We start from the raw sequence: 19,804 nt of genomic DNA on the forward strand, positions 1-19,804 counted from the left end.
CCCCCTATTACTTATTTTTATCCTATATGTTCTACTCTTCTGTTGACAAGTTAGATAAAAGCAGCATCAGACACAAGGTTTTCACAATCACCCAGTCACATTGTGAAACCTATATCATTATACAATCATCTTCAAGAAACATGGCTACTGGAACACAGCTGTGCATTTTCAGGAACTTCCCTCCAGCTCTCCATTACATCTTGAATAACAAGGTGATATTTAGTTAATGTGTAAGAATAACCTCCAGGATAACCTCTTGACTCTGTTTGGAATCTCTCAGCCATTGACACTTTGTCTCATTTCCCTCTTCCCCCTTTTGGTCGAGAAGGTTTTCTCAATTCCTTGATGCTGGGTCTCAGCTCATTCTAGGGTTTTTCTCAATCCCTTGATGCTGAGTCTCAGCTCATTCTAGGATTTCTGTCCCACGTTGCCAGGAAGGTCCACACCCCTGGGAGTCATGTCCCATGTAGACAGGGGTAGGGTGGTGAGTTTATTTGTTGTGTTGGCTGGAGAGAGAGGCCACATCTGAGCAACAAAAGAGGTTCTCTTGGGAGTGACTCTTAGGCCTAATTTTAAGTAGGCTTGACCTTTCCTTTGTGGGTTTAAGTTGCATATGAACAAACCCCAAGACTGGGGGCTTTTCCTATAGCTTTGGTTGTCCACACTGCTTGTGAGAATATCAAGAATTCAACTTGAGGAAGTTGAGTTTTCCCCTGTTCTCACCACTCCCCAAAGGAGACTTTGTAAATACTTTTTATTCACTGATCAAATCACTCTGGGATTTATCAGGGCATCACTCTGGACAAACCAACAAAATCTCATGTCCTACCCAAGGTTCCATGTACTTATGGTGTTCAATTAAGCTGTCTACATAAGTTATATTAGGAAATGCATTAGTCAAATATAAATTTTGTACCAAATAAACATTTTTTGCTTTAGTCTCACACATAAGTTGAAATTTTAAAATATTAATTACCATCTATTTTCAGCACACTGCAGTAATGACATTCCTTTGTTCTCCCTCATGCAAAAACATTTTTAAAATTGTACATTTTGTTTTAGTTACTATCATTACACCCTCTAGGCATTCCTAGATTATACCATCTCAGTCTTTATCATCTATCTTTCTTTCTGATTTCATTTGTGCCCCCAGCCCTCCTCCCTCTACCATTCTCACATTCAGCTTCATTCAGTGTTTTAACATAATTGTATCACAGTTAGGTAGTATTGTGCTGTCCATTTCTGAGTTTTTACAATCAGTCCTGTTGCACAATCTGTATCCCTTCAGCTCCAGTTACCCAATATCTTACCCTATTTCTGTCTCCTGATGGTCTCTGTTACCAACTCTCATTGTGGTTTTGGTTAACATTTCCCTAATAAGTAGTGAAGTTGAGTAACTTTTCATATGCTTTTGAGCCATTTGTATTTCCTTTTTGGAGACATGCCTATCCATGTCTTTTGTCCATTTTTAAATTGTGGTGTTTGTTTCTTCGTTATTGAGTTGTTGATCTCTTTTTATATTCTGGATATTAAACTCATACCTAATATGTGGTTTCCAAATACTGTCTCCCATTGTGTAGGCTGCCTTTTAACTTTCCTGACAAAGTCCTTTGCTGTCCAAAAGTATTCAGTGTTGAGGAGATACCATTATTTATTTATTCTTACATTGCTCATACTTTGGGTGTAAAGTCTAGGAAACCATCTTCTTACCACGAGATCTTAAAGATTATTTCCCTACATTTTCTTTTACAAGTTTTATGGTTTTAGTGCTAATGTTTAGGTCTTTATCTCTTTTGAGTTAATTTTTATATAAGGTATAAGATATGGATATCCAGTTCTCCAAGCACCATTTGTCTAAGAGGTTGCTGTGTCCCAGTTGAGTCGACTTAACCGCCTTATCAAAAGTCAAGTTGTCCAATATTAAAAAAAAAATTGTCCAATATTATCATGCCTCAATCATATGAACTAACTATAATATAAAAACTCAGTGAACTAAAGTCAAGAACATAGGTTATCAGGTTGGGGCCTATTGTAAGGGGTCCTAGATTGTAAGCTCTTAACAGCAGTCACATATATTTACGAATTGTAACTGTTATTTCTAAATTCTGAGATACTAAGATGTTTGTATCTATAACCTGGTCGTTCCCAGAAATTGAATATTTATGTGGCGCCTGAGACTCATAGTTAGAGCTCTGAAGCTATGAATGTCAGCAGTATCCCATGCAGGAACTGTGTAAAAAATTGAATAAAGGATCAGACTTTGAGTAGAGATAGGAAGGAAGCTGATCTGGATAGGACTAAGGTAGAGCCGAATACAGAGTAAAGGATGATATCATCTGTATTTTAAAACCTCGACTTCTGTATGAGACCAAAGGGAGAGATGTTTATTTGCTGCAAAATTTGTATTTTGGGTAATGCATTTCCTAATTTAACTTGTATGGTCAGTTTAGTTGAACACCATAAGTACATGAAATCTTGAACAGGGTGTGAGATTTCGTTGGTTTGTCCGGGTTAGTGTGATTCGCTGATATATCCCAGAGTAATTTGGGCAGTGAATAAAGAAGTATTTGCAAAGTCCCCTTGGGTGACTGGGGAGAAAGGAGGAAATATTCTCCCCATGTGGAGAATTTCTGATATTCTCACAGGCACTGGGGACAACCAAATTCATAGGCCAATCCCTCTATCTTTGGATTTGCTCCTATGAAACTTATTTCTGCAAAGGCTATGCTAAGCCTACTTAAAATTAGGCCTAAGAATCACCCCCTAGAGAACCTCTTTTGTGGCTCAGATGTGGCCTATCTCTCTTAAGCCAACTTGGCAGGTAAACTGACTATCTTCCCCCCTACATGGGACATAACTCTCAGGGGTGTAAATATTCCTGGCAACATGGAATAAAACTCCTGGGATGAGCTGGGACCTGGCATCAAGGGATTGAGAAATTCTTCTTGACCAAAAGAGGGAAAAGAGAAATGAGACAAAATAAAGTTTCAGTGGCTGAGAGATTTCAAACAGAGTCGAGAGGTTATCCTGGAGGTTATTCTTACACATTATATAGATATCCCCTTTTTAGTTTATGGGGTATTGAAGTAGCTGGAGGGAAATACCTGAAACTGTTGAGCTGTGTTCCAGTAGCCTTGATTCTTGAAAATGATTGTATTAAGATATAATTTTTACAGTGTGACTGTGTGATTGTGAAAACCTTGTGTCTGATGCTCCTTTTATCCAGGGTATGGACAGACTAGTAAAAAAATAAGGATAATAAATAAGTAAATAATAGGGGGATAAGGGGTAAAGTGAATTGGGTAGATAGGAAGACTAGTGGTCAATGAGAGGAAGGGGTAAAGGGTATGGTGTGTATGAGTTTTTTCTTTTTTCTTTTTCTGGAGTAATGCAAGTGTTCTAAAAATGATCCTGGTGACAAATAAACAACTATGTGATGATATTGTGAGTGATTGTACACAATGTATGGAATGTATGCATGTGAAGATTTGCCAATAAAATTATCAAAAAAAATTGTCCGTAGATGAGAGGAATCAAATCACTCAGTTTGATTCCATTGGTCAGAATATCTATCTTTATGCCAGTACCATGCTATTTTGAACACTATAGCTTTGTAATGTGCTTTAAAGTCAGGTAGTGTGAGACCTTTCACTTCATTTTCCTCTCTTAAAGTATCTCTTTAGCTATTTGGTCTACCCTGACCTTCCAAATAAATTTGATTATGGGTTTTCTATTTCTGCAAAGTAAGTAGTTGGGATTTTAAAAGGTATTGCATTAAATCTATAAATAAATTTGGGTAGCCTTGACATCTTAACTATATTTAGTCTTCCAGTCCATGAACACAGCATGCCCTTCCATTTATTTAGGTCTTCCTTGATCTCTTTTACTAATGTTTTGCAGTTTTTTGTGTGTAGGTCTTTTATGTCCTTGATTAAATATATTCCTAAATATTTCATTCTTTTGGTTGGTATTATAAATGGATTATTTTTCTTGAGTTCCTCCTCAAAGTGCTCATTACTACTGTTTAGAAACACTACTGATCTTTGTGTGTTGATTTTGTATCCTGCCACTTTGCTGTACTTGTTTATTAGCTTTGGTAGGTTTGCTGTAGATTTTCTGGGATATTCTATATATAGGATCAAGTCATCTGCAAACAGTGAAAGTTTTACTTCTTCCTTTCCAATTTGGATGCCTTTTATTTCCTTTTCTTGACTAATTGCTCTAGCTAGAACTTCTAGCACAATATTGAATACAGTGGTGACAGTGGGCATCCTTGTCTTTTTCTTGATCTTGGAGGGAAAATTTCCAGTCTTTCCCCGTTGAGGATGATGTTGTTAGCTGTGGGTCTTTCATATATCCCCTTTATCATATTGAGGAAGTTCCCTTCTATTCCTATCCTTTGAAGTGTTTCTAACAAGAAAGATGCTGACTGATTCCCGGGGATGAGCTGGGACCCGGCAGCATGGGACTGAGAAAGCCTTCCTGACCATAAGGGGGAAGAGAGGAATGAGACAAAATAAAGTGTCGGTGGCTAAGAGATTTCGAACAGAGCTGAGAGGTTATGCTGGAGGTTATTCTTATGTATTATATAGAATCCCATTTTAGTTTATGGTGTATTGGAGTAGCTGGAGGGAAGTACCTGAAACTGTTGAACTGTGTTCCAGTAGCCTTGATTCTTGAAGATGACTGTAAAACTATATAGCTTTTACATGTGACTGTGTCATTATGAAAACCATGTGTCTAACGCTCTTTTTATCCAGGGTATGGACAGAGGAGTAAAAAGAAAAGAAGAATACAAGATAAATAAATAATAGGGGGAGATAAAGGGTAAAAATTTATCTTTATAAATTGAAATATGGGGGGTCAGTGAGAGGGAGGGGGAAGGGTATGGGATATGTGAGTTCTTTTTTTTTTCTTTTTCTGGAGTGATGTTAGTGTTCTAAAGGTGATCATGGTGAAGAATATACAACTATATGAAGATATCATGAGCCACTGATTGTATAATATGGTTGGGCTGTACATGTGTGACTATTTCTCAATAAAAATATTTTTTTTAAAAAAAAAGGGAAAAGAAAAAAGAGAGAGAACAGTTGAAATGGCAGCAGATGAGAGATGTCAACAAAATTTTGAAAAAAGCAAAGCAGATACATGGGTGGTAAATAATATATCAGAGTTGGAAAAGCCTGAAACCTAATTTCCTGAGGAGAAAGTAAGCAATAAAACACAGATTCACATCTCTAAACTGAAAAAGCCTCATGAATTGAACACTCCAGGTACCTCTGAAAATAGGGCTGAGAAGTAGGCTAAACACAGTGTGGGATCAGTTTGTATGAGGAATATTTAGAACCCCAGATACCCCCTACCCCTTCACCCAGACAGCTGGCCAAGTTGCCCTACCACCCCACCACCACCTACAAATGCATACCTTTTGGGAGGACAAGAAGCCTGGGATCCCTGGAAGGCAGAACCTGAGACAGAAGTTTATGTATGAATGGTTTCTTTGAGAATATGATCCAAAGAAGCAGGAGTTAAGGGGCAGTAGAAGTAGAGAGGGGAAGGAGGGAAAACCAAACACAGGATCGTTATCATGTTAGTCAGTGCTGTGGGCGACAGATTGCTGGGTGCCTTAGGATCTTCTCAGAAGGCTTATGAAATGGGTCTCAAAACCATCTTCCCTGGGGAAGAAAAGTGAGATGCATTTTTTCATCACCTCCCCTCCAGCACTGATCAGTGGAATCAATTTCCCTTTCCTTCCGGGTTGCACATGTGTAAATTCTGAGTGGGTTTATATGCTAAGGCACCAGAGAAGCTCTAGAGCAGGGCTAGGAGCTGCCATCAGGGTGCAATTTGTCACCACGGCAGTGACTGGCATTAGTTAGGCAAAGAGGATTTAAAGTGGTGCAAACGAGGTGCCGAACACAGCTGAGCTAAAAGCTCTGCACTTGGGAATAACAGACACAGTGAAGAATGAGGATAAGGCAAGGAACAAAAAATGGGCATTCTAATTTAAAACCCAAACACTGAAAAGAGTCTTGGCCCACTTCCCTTGTTGGAACTTGGGACACCAGTGACCAGATTTATACTCTCAGGTAGGAGGTCAGAGGATCTTCCTAAGAGAAATAGCATGGCACAAGAAAAGAGACCTTCAGTTATTGGTTCACTCCAACAAAATGGTTAGGCACCAGTCCAGTAATCCTAAATGAAATCCTACCATTCGACAGGCTTCAATCATCACCTGTTGTCCTTTACTCTTAATTGACAATGGACAGCCAAAGACCACCAAAAAATTGATGCAAGCCTTTAACATTAAAGACACATTTTGTTTTTAAGTTTTTCTCTTATAGACAGTCACTTTCTTTCTCTTAAGTTCATTGTTATGTTTGTTTATTTAACACTGTTAATAATAGCCTCAAAGGGGCAAAAGGAGCACTGGCATTCAAGAGGCAGCATTAAGATGAAGAGTATATCCATTATTTTTACTTTTATTATTATGTTTATTCTTATTTTTATTTTTTTGGTATAATGAAAATGTTCAAAAGTCTATTGAGATAATGAAGGCACAGCTTTATGATGATACTGTAAACCACTGACTGTTCAATTTGGATGATTGTATGGTATGTGGATATATAATGTATCTAAATAAAATTGCTAAAAAAAAGGGATGCTGAATTTTGTCAGATGCATTTTCTGCATCAATTTAGATGATCATGTGGTTTGTCTCCTTTGATTTTTTGATGTGATGTATTACATAAATTGGTTTTCTTGTGTCTAACCACCTTTCCATACCTAGAATAAAACCCAGTTGGTCATGGTGTGCAATTCTTTTAATGTGCTGCTGGATTCAATTTGTAAGTGTTTAGTTGAGGATTTTTACATCTCTATTCATTAAAGAGATTAGTCTGTAATGTTATTTTCATGTAGTATCTTTGCCTGACTTTGGTATTAGGATGATGTTGGTTTCATAGAATGAGTTAGGTAGTTTTCTCTCTGCTTCAAAGTTTTTTTGAAAAATTTGAGTAGGATTGATTATAATCTTGAATGTTTGGTAGAATTCACATGTAAAGCCATTTGGACCTGGACTTTTCTTTTTCTTTTTTTTTTTTTTTTTAACTTTTTTATTGTATAATATAATATATACAAAGCAAGGAAATAAAAAAGCAGTAGTTTTCAAAGCACTCTTCAACAAGTGTTTACAGGACAGATCCCAGAATTTGTCATGGGGCTACTACTATACAATCGCCTCATATTTTTCCTTCTAGCTGCTCCAGAATACAGGAGGTTAGAGGGCTTAAATATTTTTTTATTATCACAATCGACTTTTTTTCCTTCTTTTTTTGTGAAAAAATAGCATATATACAAAAAAGCTATAAATTTCAAAGCATAGCACCACAATTAGTTGTAGAACATATTTCAGAGTTTAACATGGGTTACCATTTCACAATTTTAGGTTTTTACTTCTAGCTGCTCTAAAATTACTGGAGACTATAAGAGATACCAGTTTAATGATTCAGCATTTATATTCATTTGTTAAATCCTATCTTCTGTGTATAACTCCACCATCACTTTTGCTCTTTCCATACCTCTCTTTAGAGTTGTTTGGGCTATGACAATTCTAGATTTTTTATATTGGAAGGGTCTGCCACTAATATAGGGTAGGGAGATGCAACTATCTGATGTTCTGGAGAGGCTGGGCTAGGTTTCAGGACTTATCTGGACCAGGAACCCATCTTGAGGTTGTAGGTTTCTGGAAAGTTACTCTAGTGCATGGAAACCTTGTGGAATCTTATCTATTGCCCTAGGTGTTCTTTAGGATTGGCTGGAATGGTCCTGGTTAGGGTTGGCAGGTTATGATAGGTAGCAAGGTCTACCTGAAGCTTGTGTAAGAGCCACTTCCAAAGTAGCCTCTAGACTCTATTTGAACTCTCTCTGCCACTGATACTTTATTAATTACACTTCTTTCCCCCCCTTTCATCGGGGGAAATGTAATTGTTGATCCTACGGTGCCAAGTCTGGATTCATTCTGGGGAGTCATCTCCCACGTCGCCAGGGAGACTTTCACCCCTGGAAGTCATGTCACACGTAGAGGGGAGGGCAGTGATTTCACTTGCAGAGTTGGGCTTGAAGAGAATGAGACCACATCTGAGCAACAGCAGAGGTCCTCCAGAAGTAACTCTTAGGCATGCCTATAGGTAGTCTAAGCTTCTCCACTACCTACATAAGCTTCACAAGAGTAAGCCTCATGATTGAGGGCATGGCCTATTGCTTTGGGTGTCCCTAAAGTTTGACACAGTGCCAGGGGATTCCCTGATGGTAAGGTTTAATACTTCCATATTCTTTCTCCTCTCCCTCAGGAGACTTTGCCAATACTTTTTGATTATTTGTTTAATATACTCTAGGATGTTTCCAGGCATTACAATAGTCTATACAGGATTATAGGACCTCTTTTTTTATTTCTTTCTTTTTTTAGCTAAAGGTAAAAGATATATTTTATTTACCTGTAAAATGTATAAATCAACTAGTCAAACTGCTGTCTTACCATGATGCAAAAACAAAACTTTTATCAACAAATATAGTAACGAACAAATTAGAGGTAGTGTAGGGGAATCAGTGAAGCAGGACGTGATAGCTTAACCCTTCCATCTGAACAATTCAGTGAAGCCTCCCAAATCCCATGAGTACTCCAGCACACATTTTATTTTTCTTCCTATCCTTGAGGCTAAATCCTAAAGATATCCAAACTATTATATTCTAGTTCTCTATAGTCAGACAACTCATATTTGATGTTGCTCAAAACAGTCAAAGCAATCTGGACTGCTGCTGAGTTTTTGAAACATGGTTAGACTCACACCACCTACAAGCATCCCCCAGTTACCCAAGAAAAACCAGGATAAAGTAAGATACACAGCTCTCAAGTCAGTTCTGGAAGGAAGGATGTAATGCAGCCTGTGCCCAGATTGAGATTGTATCATATACCCATCTTCACCCTTGTCTTCATACGTCTTCAGGCTGGGCATTCATGGAGTAATTTGGTGGGAACAAATCCATGTCGTGTGGGGTATTGAAATATTTAACAGTTTGCTGTATTGCGTTGTGGCTTTCCCCAGCACTTCCCAAGGTGGCTTCCAAATCACTGGTGGGAGAATTTTGCTGGAATTGGACCTGGGGCTGCAGGGATTCCTCTCCACTGTTCTGGAACTGATTGTTTCAGGCATGGTTGTCCCAGGCTTGGTTATTATTCCAGGCTTGGGCGTACCACATCTGGCTGTTCCAGGAATGACTGCTCCAGGTCGGGTTGTTCCAGGTCTGGTTGCTCCACATCGGAAGGTTACCAGAAGTGCTGAGCCCTGGGCCAAACTGTTGCCATTCTTTGACCAGTTGGTGTTTTTCTGCCACCTTTTACATTTCATTCTCTGGTTCTGGAACCAAGTCTTAACCTGTTTGTAGCTGAGGTCCAGAATGTTGGAAAGTTCTTGCATTTGCTGGAGGCTGAGGTATTTCTGTCTTTGAAATCTATCATTGAGTATATTCAGCTGGGCCTGGGAGAACACGGTTCTGATCTTCTGTTTCTTGACCTGGCCCTCACCCTTCTTCCCTGGACTCTTCTCAGAAGCAGGTAGTTTGACGTAGGGACTGGTGGAAGAGTCGGGACTATCCTGAATAAGCAGATCCATAGAGGAAGGAAGAGGAGAGACTGTCTCTGACTGTTGCACCTCAGCAGATGACATTTGCAGGCACACATAATTTTCTTCAGCTCATAAATCTCAGGCATTGGTGAAGACTTGCTAGAACCATCTGTTTCAGGGCAAGGGAAGGCTTTGGGGAAAAGCTAGATCTACACTCATATTGTTGAGTAGGAGGAGAAAAAAAAATTCAAACACTTAGATAGTGAGAGCGGCCAAGAAAGGCTTAAAAGACTATTTGGGTGGAAGATCTTAGAAAAACTTGAAGGTCTATAGGGAAGAAAGTATTAAAAGGCTGAGACGAGGGGAACCCCCTCCACAATACCAATAGTCAAAGAGTCCAATGCAGCAGGAGCTATATAGGACCTCTTTCTTATTCTGTGCTCCCTGTATTTCAGTTGTTCAAATGAGCTATACAGATAGGTTGAATTAGATTATACACTACAGAACATTTCACTTCCAGATCAAATAAACCTTTCTTCCAATGGTCTCAAAGAGTAAGTGTGGTTCTAAATATAGACACTGTCTTCCTTACCCCTGTGTTCTGAATTACTTTAACCCCAACCTGTTCAACTTCATTCTTCTCTCTAAATATCAGGTTATATATATAAAACAGCCTCTCAAAATCCAGAAATATTAATCACCATTCCGGACTTAATGTGTCTGCTCTAAAAGCTTACAATCTAGGCCCCTGTTTTCTTATCAGCATTTTCTAAAGGTGGCCATACCGCTGTTGTCCTTTTCTTTCTGGCTGATCTTGTCTCTCAGAATGTCTCACGTGTTCATTCACATCGTTGCATGCCTCACGACTTTGTTCCTTTTTGTAGCAGCACAACCTTCGTTCATATGTATACACCATTGTTCACCAATCTACTTCTCCGTCAGTGCATCCTTCAGTCCCTGCATTTATCATGCATGATGTGGAGGGCCCAAAGTCCACAGTGCATCAACATTCTCAATTCTAGATAATTTCATTGTTTCCTGAGAGAAAGAAAACCAATAAACAAACCCTCGTCAAATAGGAAATCTGAACCTCCTCTTAACTCTTGTCCCTCACCACATTACTTACCTCTGCTGTTGCTGTGGTAGTGCTGATGGTTTCCTTTTGAACATAGCTCACAGCATGCAATAGCAGTTTTCCCCTGTACCCTGGACTTAAACACTCTTTATACGAGAATCATATCTTTAAAGTAATTCTTACGAGAACTAATTCATTTTTCTAGTTTGAGTCAGTGGGACCCGTAGGTCTATACAACCCCTTTCACTCTTGTTCATCTTCAATATGGTAATATTACTTCTAGACCCACTAGAGAATCACCTTCACTCCTATCTATTCCCTTATATTGGAGTTCAACCTCATTAGCTAATGGTTCACCCACTTCTAGTTTCTATGTATCTCTAAGTCTCCTGTATACTGTATTATAAGCCTCTGATTATACCGTTATGCTGGTCATAAAAGTGGACTCATACAGTATCTATCCTTTTGTGTCTGGCTAATTTCACTCAGCATTATGTCCTCAAAGCTCATGCATCTTGTCATGTGCTTCACGATGTCATTTTTTTCTTAAAGCTGCATAATATTCCATCATATGTATATACCACATTTTGTTGATCCACTCGTCTATTGATGGGCATTTGGTTTGTTTCCATCTTTTGGTGATTGTAAATAATGCTGCTATGAACATCCGTGTGCAAATGTCTGTTTGTGTTGTTGCTTTCAGCTCTTCTGGGTATTTACCAAGTAGTGCTATTCCTGGGTCATAGGGCAACTCGATGTTTAGTTTCCTAAGGAACCGCCAAACAGTCTTCCATAGTGGCTGTACCATTATACATTCCCACCAGCAGTGCATAAGTATCCCAGTTTCTCCACATCCTCTCCAATATTTATAGTTTCCTGTTTGTTTAATAGCAGCCGTTCTTACAGATGTGAGGTGGTATCTCATTGTAGTCTTGATCTGCATTTCCCTCATAGCCAATGAAAATGAGCATCTCTTCATGCGCTTTTGAGCCATCTGTATTTGCTCTTCAGAAAAATGCCTATTCATATCTTTAGCCCATTTTATAATTGGGTTGTTTGTTCTTTTGTTGTTGAGTTGTATGGTTTATTTGTATATACAGGAAATCAAACCTTTGTCTGATATGTGATTTCCACATATTTTCTCCCATTGAGTTGGCTCCTTCTTCACCTTTTTGACAGAGTCTTTTGAGGTGCAGAAGCATTTGATTTTGAGGAGTTCCCATTTATCTATTTTTTCTTTTGTTGCTTGTGCTTCAGGTGTAAAGTTTAGGAAGCTACCTCCTATTACTAGGTCCTGAAGATGTTTCCCTACATTTTCTTCTAGAAGCTTTATGGTGCTAGTTCTTATATTTAGGTGTTTGATCCACTTTGAATTAATTTTTGTGTAGGGTATAAGATAGGGGTCCTCTTCCATTCTCTTGGCTATTGATATACAGTTCTTCCATGCCCAATTATTGAAAAGTCCATTTTGTCCCAGTTCAGAGGATTTGGGGGCCTTGTCAAAAATCATTTGACCATAGATTTGCTGGTCTGTTTCTGCACTCTTGATTCAATTCCACTGGTCAATGCTTCTGTCTTTGTGCCAGTACCATGCTGTTTTGACCACTGTGGCTTTATAATAGGTTTTAAAGTCAGGGAGTGTTAATCCTCCCACTTTGTTCTTCATTTTTAGGATGCTTTTTGCTATTCAGGGTCTCTTTCCCTTCCAGATGAATTTGGTAGTTAGCTTTTCCAAATCTTCAAAGTAGGTTGTTTTTTAATATAGGCATTTAGGGCAATAAATTTCCCTGTCAGCATAGCCTTTGCCATATCCCATAAGTTCTGATAAGTTGTATTCTCATTTTCATTCATCTCCAGATAGCTACTGATTTCTCTAGCAATTATTCTTTAACCCACTGGTTGTTTAAGGGTATGTTATTTAATCTTCATATATTTGTGAATGTTCTCGTTCTTTACTGGTTATTGAGATGCAGCTTCATCCCATTGTGATCAAAGTGCTTTGAATAATTTCAATATTATATAATTATAAGGACCTGTTTTGTACCCTAGCATAAGATCTATCATGGAGAATGTTCCATGAGCACTAGAGAAAAATGTATGTCCTTGTGCTTTGGGGTGCTGTGGTAGTTAGATTCAGTTGTCAGCTTGGCCAGGTGAAGGCACCTAGTTCTGTTGCTGTGGACATGAGCCAATAGTACGTGAACCTCATCTGTTGCTGATTACATCTGCATTCGGCTAGGAGGTGTGCCTGCTGCAATGAATGATGTTTGACATAATTGGCTGGTGCTTAAATGAGAGAGCTTAACATAGCACAGACCAAGCAGCTCAGCATTCCTCATCTCAGCCCTTGCAGCTCAGCCCAGGCCTTTGGAGATGCAGAAAGGAATTACCCCAGGGAAAGTTGTTGGAACCTAGAGGCCTGGAGAGAAGACCAGCAGAGATTACCCTGAGCCTTCCCACATAAGAAAGAACCTCAGTTGAAAGTTAGCTGCCTTTCCTCTGAAGAACTAACAAAATAAATCCCCTTTTATTAAAACCCAATCTGTCTCTGGTGTGTTGCATTCTAGCAGCTAGCAAACTAGAACAGGTGCAATGACCTATGTATATGTCTGTTAGGTCTAATTCATTTATCAATTTATTTAACTTCTCTGTTTCCTTGTTGATCTTCTGTCTGGTTCTGTCTATAGAGGAGAGTGGTGTATTGAAGTCTCCTCCTATTATTGTTGAAACATCTATTGCTCCCTTCAGTTTTTCCAAGGTCTGTCTCATATACTTTGGAGCTCCTTGATAGGAAGCATAAGCATTTATGATTGTTACATCTTCTTGGTAAATTGACCATTTAATTAGTATGTAGTGTCCTTCTTTGTCTCTTATGATGTCTTTACATTTAAAGTCTGTTTTGACTGATATTAATATAGCTACTCCTGCTTTGTTTTGGTTACAACTTGTGTGGAAAATCTTTTTCCGTCCTTTTACTTTCAATCTATTTGTATCCTTGTGTCTAAGATGAGTCTCTTGTAAGCAGCGTATAGCTGGATTATGTTTCTTAATCCATTCTGCCAATCTGTATCTTTTAATCAGTAAGTTTAGTCCATTAACATTCAAAGTTATTACTGAAAAGGCATTTCAAGATTCCACTATCTTATCTCTTTTATTTTATTTGTCAGATCTATATATCCTTTTCTCTCTTTCTCTTTGTATTCTTTAAATTACTGTTAGTGGTACTCTTCAATTCTGTGCCCTCCTCCAGACCTCCCTCTCCTGTCTTTTTTTTTTTTTCACCTGGCAGAACTCCTTTTAGTATTTCTTGTAGGGCCAGTCTCTTGTTGACAAATTGTTTCAGTACTTCTTTGTCTTTAATCTGTGAAAACTTTAATCTCTCCCTCAATAATGACGGACAGTTTGGCTGGGTACAGAATTCTTGGCTGGAAGTCTTTCTCTTTCAGGATCTTGAATATATCATGCCACTGCCTTCTCGCCTCCAGGGTTCTGGTTGAGTAGTCTGAACTCAGTCTTATTTGCTTTCCCTTGTATGTAGTAGATTGTTTTTCTCTTGCTGCTTTCAAGATTTTCTGCTTCTCTTCAACATTTGACAGACTGATTAGTATGTGCCTTGGAGAAGACCTGTTTGGATTTATTCTGTTTGGAGTTCTTTGGGCTTCTTTGACTTGTATATTTATGTCCTTTATGAGGGTTGGAAAGTTTTCCCCCATTATATCCTCAAGTTCTCTTCCTAGCCCTTTACTCCTCTCTTCTCCTTCTGGGACAACAATGATTCTTTTATTTGTGCACTTTGTCTTGTCTATCATTTCCCTGAGTTCCCATTCAATTGTTTCCATTTTTTTTTTTTTGCCATTTGCTGTTTTGAGTCTTTGAAATCAATTATCTTGTTCTCTGTATCACTTATTCTTTCTTGTGTCTCTTCAAATCTGGTGTTGTGTGCCTCTAGTATGTTTTTATTTGGTCAACAGAGTCTTTAAGCTCTGTGATATCCACTGTTTTTCTATTTATTCTTTCAAATTTCTATTTATGCTCTTCTACTGTCTTCTTGATCTCCTATATGTCATTTGCTATCCCACTTATTTTATTAAGTAGAGTTGTATGAACATCTTTGATTAGTTGTTCTAGCATCTGTGTCTCCTCTGGTGTTTTAATTTGGTCGTTAGGTAGGGCTATATCTGTCTACATTGTGATATGCTTAGTGATCTTCTGCTGTCTTTGTGGCATGTAAATATCTTGATTTACTTTGGGAGTTGATTTCTTTCAGTAGTCTAAGGCCTTGTGTTTGTGGAATGGTTGTACAGCAGGGAGCAGGGCAAGGGGTGGAGCACTCAGTACAGTGATTTGTTTCAGGACAGGTATGGGTGCAGGTTGGGGATGTTATGCTGATGCTTGTGAATGTGGGTGCCCAGCGGCCAGGGAGGATGTAGCTATGTGGGTGCACCAGTCTGGGGGGCCTAACCCTGGTGTGTGCTGGTCTAAGGCATGGGGCCCTTTGTGTGCATGCATAGAGCTGTGGCAGCAGGTCAGCGTTGTGGACTGGGGGCAGATATGACCCGGCTGTACAGCTCATCACTTTCTCAGTGCTGGGAAGTGTGGCTGAGGGCCGTGCGCAGGCGTGATTCTTGGACTATTGTAAAGTGCGGTTCCCAGAGCTGAATGATGTGATTGGGGGCCCATGCGCATGCATGGGCCTGGGAATGCCGTAAACGGATGTGCAGAGCTCAGGCATGGATGGAGTGAGGCTGTGCAACCCTTTGAGAAGGGGAAAAGCAGGGGTAGCCTAGGTATGGAGCTTGGCAACAGCCTGCAGGGAACAGGGAGGGGGAGGTAATGCTCAGGAAGGGTGCAAGAGAGGTGGGTTGTGCTGTACTTGGGGTGGGGGTGTGGGATAGATACATGCACTGGGGGCTGGTGGGGGGGGCACCTGGAGCGCGGGGAATGTGAGCAGATGACGGGGTTCAGGTGCATGGGGTATGGGGTGAGTCACTGGTTATGGGACTGTGCTGATGAGGGTAGCACGCCCAAGGAACGTGGTCTGGCTTACTTCTTAGACCTGGGCTCCCGTCTGTGCACTCCTGCAGGCTCCTCAGCTCTGAGCCAGGTCCTGTTTTCTGCCTCTCAGTTCCTCCGCCTCTGCAATCAGGTCTGCTGCCTGTGGTGCCGAAGGCCCTCCCAGGTCAGCTGCACTCCCGAATCGCCACCTTGATTGCCCTCCTGTCCCTTTTCTAACTTTTCCGTGGAGCAGAGCTAAGCTCAAGCTAGTCTATTTGGCCATCTTCCAAGAAGAACTGGACTTTTCTTTTTTAGGAGGTTTTTGATGACTGATTCAATCTTTTCATGTGATTGGTTTGCGGAGGTCTTCTATTTCTTCTCCAGTCATTGTTTATTGTTCATGCTTTTCTAGAAAGTTTTCTATTTTGTCTAAGTTGTCTAGTTTCTTAGCATACAGTTGCTCACAGTATCATCTCTTTATCTCCATTATTTCCACAGGGTTAGTAGTTGCATCCACCCTCACACTTCTGGTTTTATTTCTTTGCATCCTCTCTCTTTTTTTCTTAGTCACCCTAGCTGAGGGTCCATCAATTTTATTGATTTTCTCAACCAACTTGTGGTTTTGTTGATTCTCTCTATTGTTTTTATGTCCTCAATTTCATTTATTTCTGCTCTATGTTATTTCTTTCCTTCTGTTTGCTTTGGGGTTTGTTGTTTTTTCTCTAGTTCCTCCAGGAAAGCGGTTAATTTTTCAATTCTTGCTCTTCATTTTAAACATAGGCTTTCAGGGCAATAAATTTCCCTCTCACTGCCTTTGCTTCATCCCTTAAGTTTTTATGTGCTTGTTTCATTTTCATTTACCTTGAGATATTTAATATTTCTTTTGTAATGTCTTCCTTGATCCACTGGTTGTTTGTGTGTGTGGTTTAGCCTCCATATATTAGTGAATTTTCCAGCTTCTGTCTGTTATTGATTTCCAACTTCATTCCATTATGATCTGAGTAAGTGTTTTGTATAATTTTGATCTTTTAAAATTTATTGACACCTGCTTTGTAAACTAACATGTGGTCTGTCCTCGAGAATGATCCATGGACACTTAAGAAAAATGTATATCTTACTGTTATGGGGTTCAATGTTCTGTAAATGTCTGTTAAGTCTAGTTCATTTATCATATTATTCAAGATCTCTGTTTCCTTATTGATTCTTTGTCTAGATATTGGATCCATTGATGAGAGTGTTGTGTTGAAGTCTCCAACTATTATTGTAGATGTGTCTACTTCTTCCTTCCAGTGTTGTCAGCGTTTGCCTCATGTATTTTAGGGCACTCTGGCTCTATGCATAAATATTTATGACTGTTATGTCTTCTTGATAAGTTGTCCCTTTTATTAATACATAGTGTCCTACTTTGTCTCTTTTAATTATTTTACATTTGAAGTCTAATTTTTCTGATTAGTATAGCTACTTACTCTTTTCTCATTATTGTTTGCATGAAATATATTTTTCCAACCTTTTACTTTCAACTTATTTTTGTCCTTAGTCTTAAGAGAGTCTCCTATAGACAGCAAATTGATGGATCCTGGTGTTCTTTGTTTGTTTTTAATCCATTCTGTCAGTTCGTGTCTTTTGATTGGGGAGTTTAATCTATTAACATTTAATGTTATTACTGTAAAGGCAGTACTTTCCTCAACCATTTTGTCTTTTGGATTTATATACCATATCTTTTTTTTTCTCTTTCTCTTCTTTACCCTTTTAGTTATCCTAACTGATTGTTCTAGTTTGCTAGCTGCCAGAATGCAACACACCAGAGACAGATTGGCTTTTAATAAAAGGGGATTTATTTCATTACTTCTTCAGAGGAAAGGCAGCTAACTTTCAACTGAGGTTCTTTCTTACGTGGGAAAGCACAGGGCTGGCCTTCTCTCCAGGCCTCTGGGTTCCAACAACTTTCCCCAGGGTGATTTCTTTCTGCATCTCTAAAGGCCTGGGCCGAGCTGTGAGTGCTGAAATGAGGTATGCTGCGCTGCTTGGGCTGTGCTACGTTGTGCTCTCTCATTTGAACACCAGCCAATTAAATCAAACATAATTCATTGCAGCAGGCACGCCTCTTAGCTGACTGCAAATGTAATGAGCAACAGATGAGGTTCACGTACCATTGGCTCATGTCCACAGCAACAGAACTAGGTGCCTTCACCTGCCAAGTTGACAACTGAATCTAACTGCCACACTGATAATCTTCATTTCTACACTCTTCTCCAAACCTCTCTCTCCTGTCTTTTCCTATCTGCCTGTAGTGCTCCCTTTAGTATTTCTTGTAGAGCAGGTCCTGTTCAAAAATTCAGTGTCTATTTGTCTGAAAATATTTAAAACTCTGGTTCATTTATTTTTCTTTGATGCTGCATGGCAGGGGTCACATTTCATTCTTTTTCCATGTGAGTATCTCCTTACTACAGCACCATTTGTTGAATTTTTGTTTGTTTGCTTTTTGGAAAGTACATGGGCTGGGAATCGAACCCAGGTCTCCCACATGGCAGTGAGAATTCTACTACTGAACTACCCTCGCACTGCCTTCATTTTTTTTTTTCCCATGGGGCACCAGGAATCAAACCCAAGTCTCCAGCCTGGCAGGCAAGAACTCTGCCTGCTGAGCCACCATGGCCCACCCTCTCCTTCATTTTTGAAGGATGTTTTTGCCAGATATAGAATTCATGGTTGGAAATTTTTTTCTTTCAGTATTTTAAATATATCATACCACTGATTTCTTGCCTCCATGGTTTCTGCTGAGAAATCTGCACTTAGTCTTATAGAGCTTCCCCTTTATGTGATGGATCATTTTCCTCTTTCTCCTTTCAGAATTCTTTTTGCCTTTGACATTTGACAGTCTGATTAGTAATTATCTTGGAGGAGGTCTATTAGGATCTATTCTGGTTGGTGTATAATTTTATGTCTTTCATAAGAGTTGGTGAATTTTCAGTGATTATTTCTTCCATTGGTCTTTCTACCCCTTTTCCATTCTCTTCTCCTCTGGGACACCCAAAGCATGTGTACTGGTGCGCTTCATGTTGTCATTAAGTTCCCTGAGACCCTGCTCATATCTTTCCATTCTTTTCCCTTTCTGTTCTTTTGTATGTAGGATTTCAGATGTCCTGCGCTTTAGTTCACTAATCTTTTCTTCTTTCTCTTCAAATCTGCTAATGTATGTTTTTATTGTGTTTTTCATTTCTCCTAGTGTGCCTTTCACTCCCATGAGTTCTGACATTTGATTTGCAAGTTTTAGGGTTTTTCTATATGGCCACCCAGTGTCTTCTTTATATCCTCCTCTCTTTTGCCACATTTCCCTTCAACTTGTTGATTTGATTTAGAAAATTTGTTTGAACATCTTTTATTTTTTCAACTCCTGTATTTCATTTGAAGTATTAATTTTTTCCTTTTACTGGGTCATACCTCTGTGCTTCCTGGTATGATTTGTAATTTTATCTAGGCATCTGATTTTCATGATTAGTTTATTCTGGAGGTTATTTTCTCTCTTTTGACTAGGGTTTTTTTGTTGGTAGGCTTTGGTCTTTACCTGTCCTTTGACATTTGGTTCGATTTATTCTAGACCTCTAGCATAGCTTCTGTTTAGCTGCTCAGAATATTTTTCTTGTTTTTCTGGTTCTTGCCTTGCCTATCCATAAGTTTTTTGAGATTGCCCTTTTTGTTTGTCCCCCCCATATGTTTTTTTTAATTAAAAAAAATTAACACAACATTTAGAAATCATTCCATTCTACATATGCAATCAGTAATTCTTAATATCATCACATAGATGTATGATCATCATTTCTTAGTACATATGCATCGATTTAGAAAAAGAAATAGCAAGACAACAGAAAAAGAAATAAAATGATAATATAGAGAAAAAATAAAAATAAAAATAAAAATACAAAAATATATAAGAAAAAAAAACTATAGCTCAGATGCAGCTTCATTCAGTGTTTTAACATAATTGCATTACAATTAGGTAGCATTGTGCTGTCCATTTTTTTTTTTTAGAAATCATACCATTCTACATATGCAATCAGTAATTCTTAACATCATCACATAGATGCATGATCATCATTTCTTAGTACATTTG

The 19,804-nt window shown here is 38.9% G+C and overlaps 1 protein-coding gene and 1 pseudogene across 12 annotated transcripts in view; one reads left to right on the forward strand and one right to left on the reverse strand.

Annotated features, from left to right (window-relative positions):
- Positions 1-19,804, forward strand: part of KIF17 (kinesin family member 17) — a 113,437-nt gene that overhangs the window by 53,255 nt on the left and 40,378 nt on the right. The gene's annotated exons all lie outside the window — the stretch shown is intronic.
- On the reverse strand, positions 8,992-9,842 carry LOC143664228 (homeobox protein NANOG-like; annotated as a pseudogene).

This window comes from Tamandua tetradactyla, chromosome 2 (genome assembly GCF_023851605.1).
Source record: "Tamandua tetradactyla isolate mTamTet1 chromosome 2, mTamTet1.pri, whole genome shotgun sequence".
NCBI lineage: Eukaryota > Metazoa > Chordata > Mammalia > Pilosa > Myrmecophagidae > Tamandua > Tamandua tetradactyla.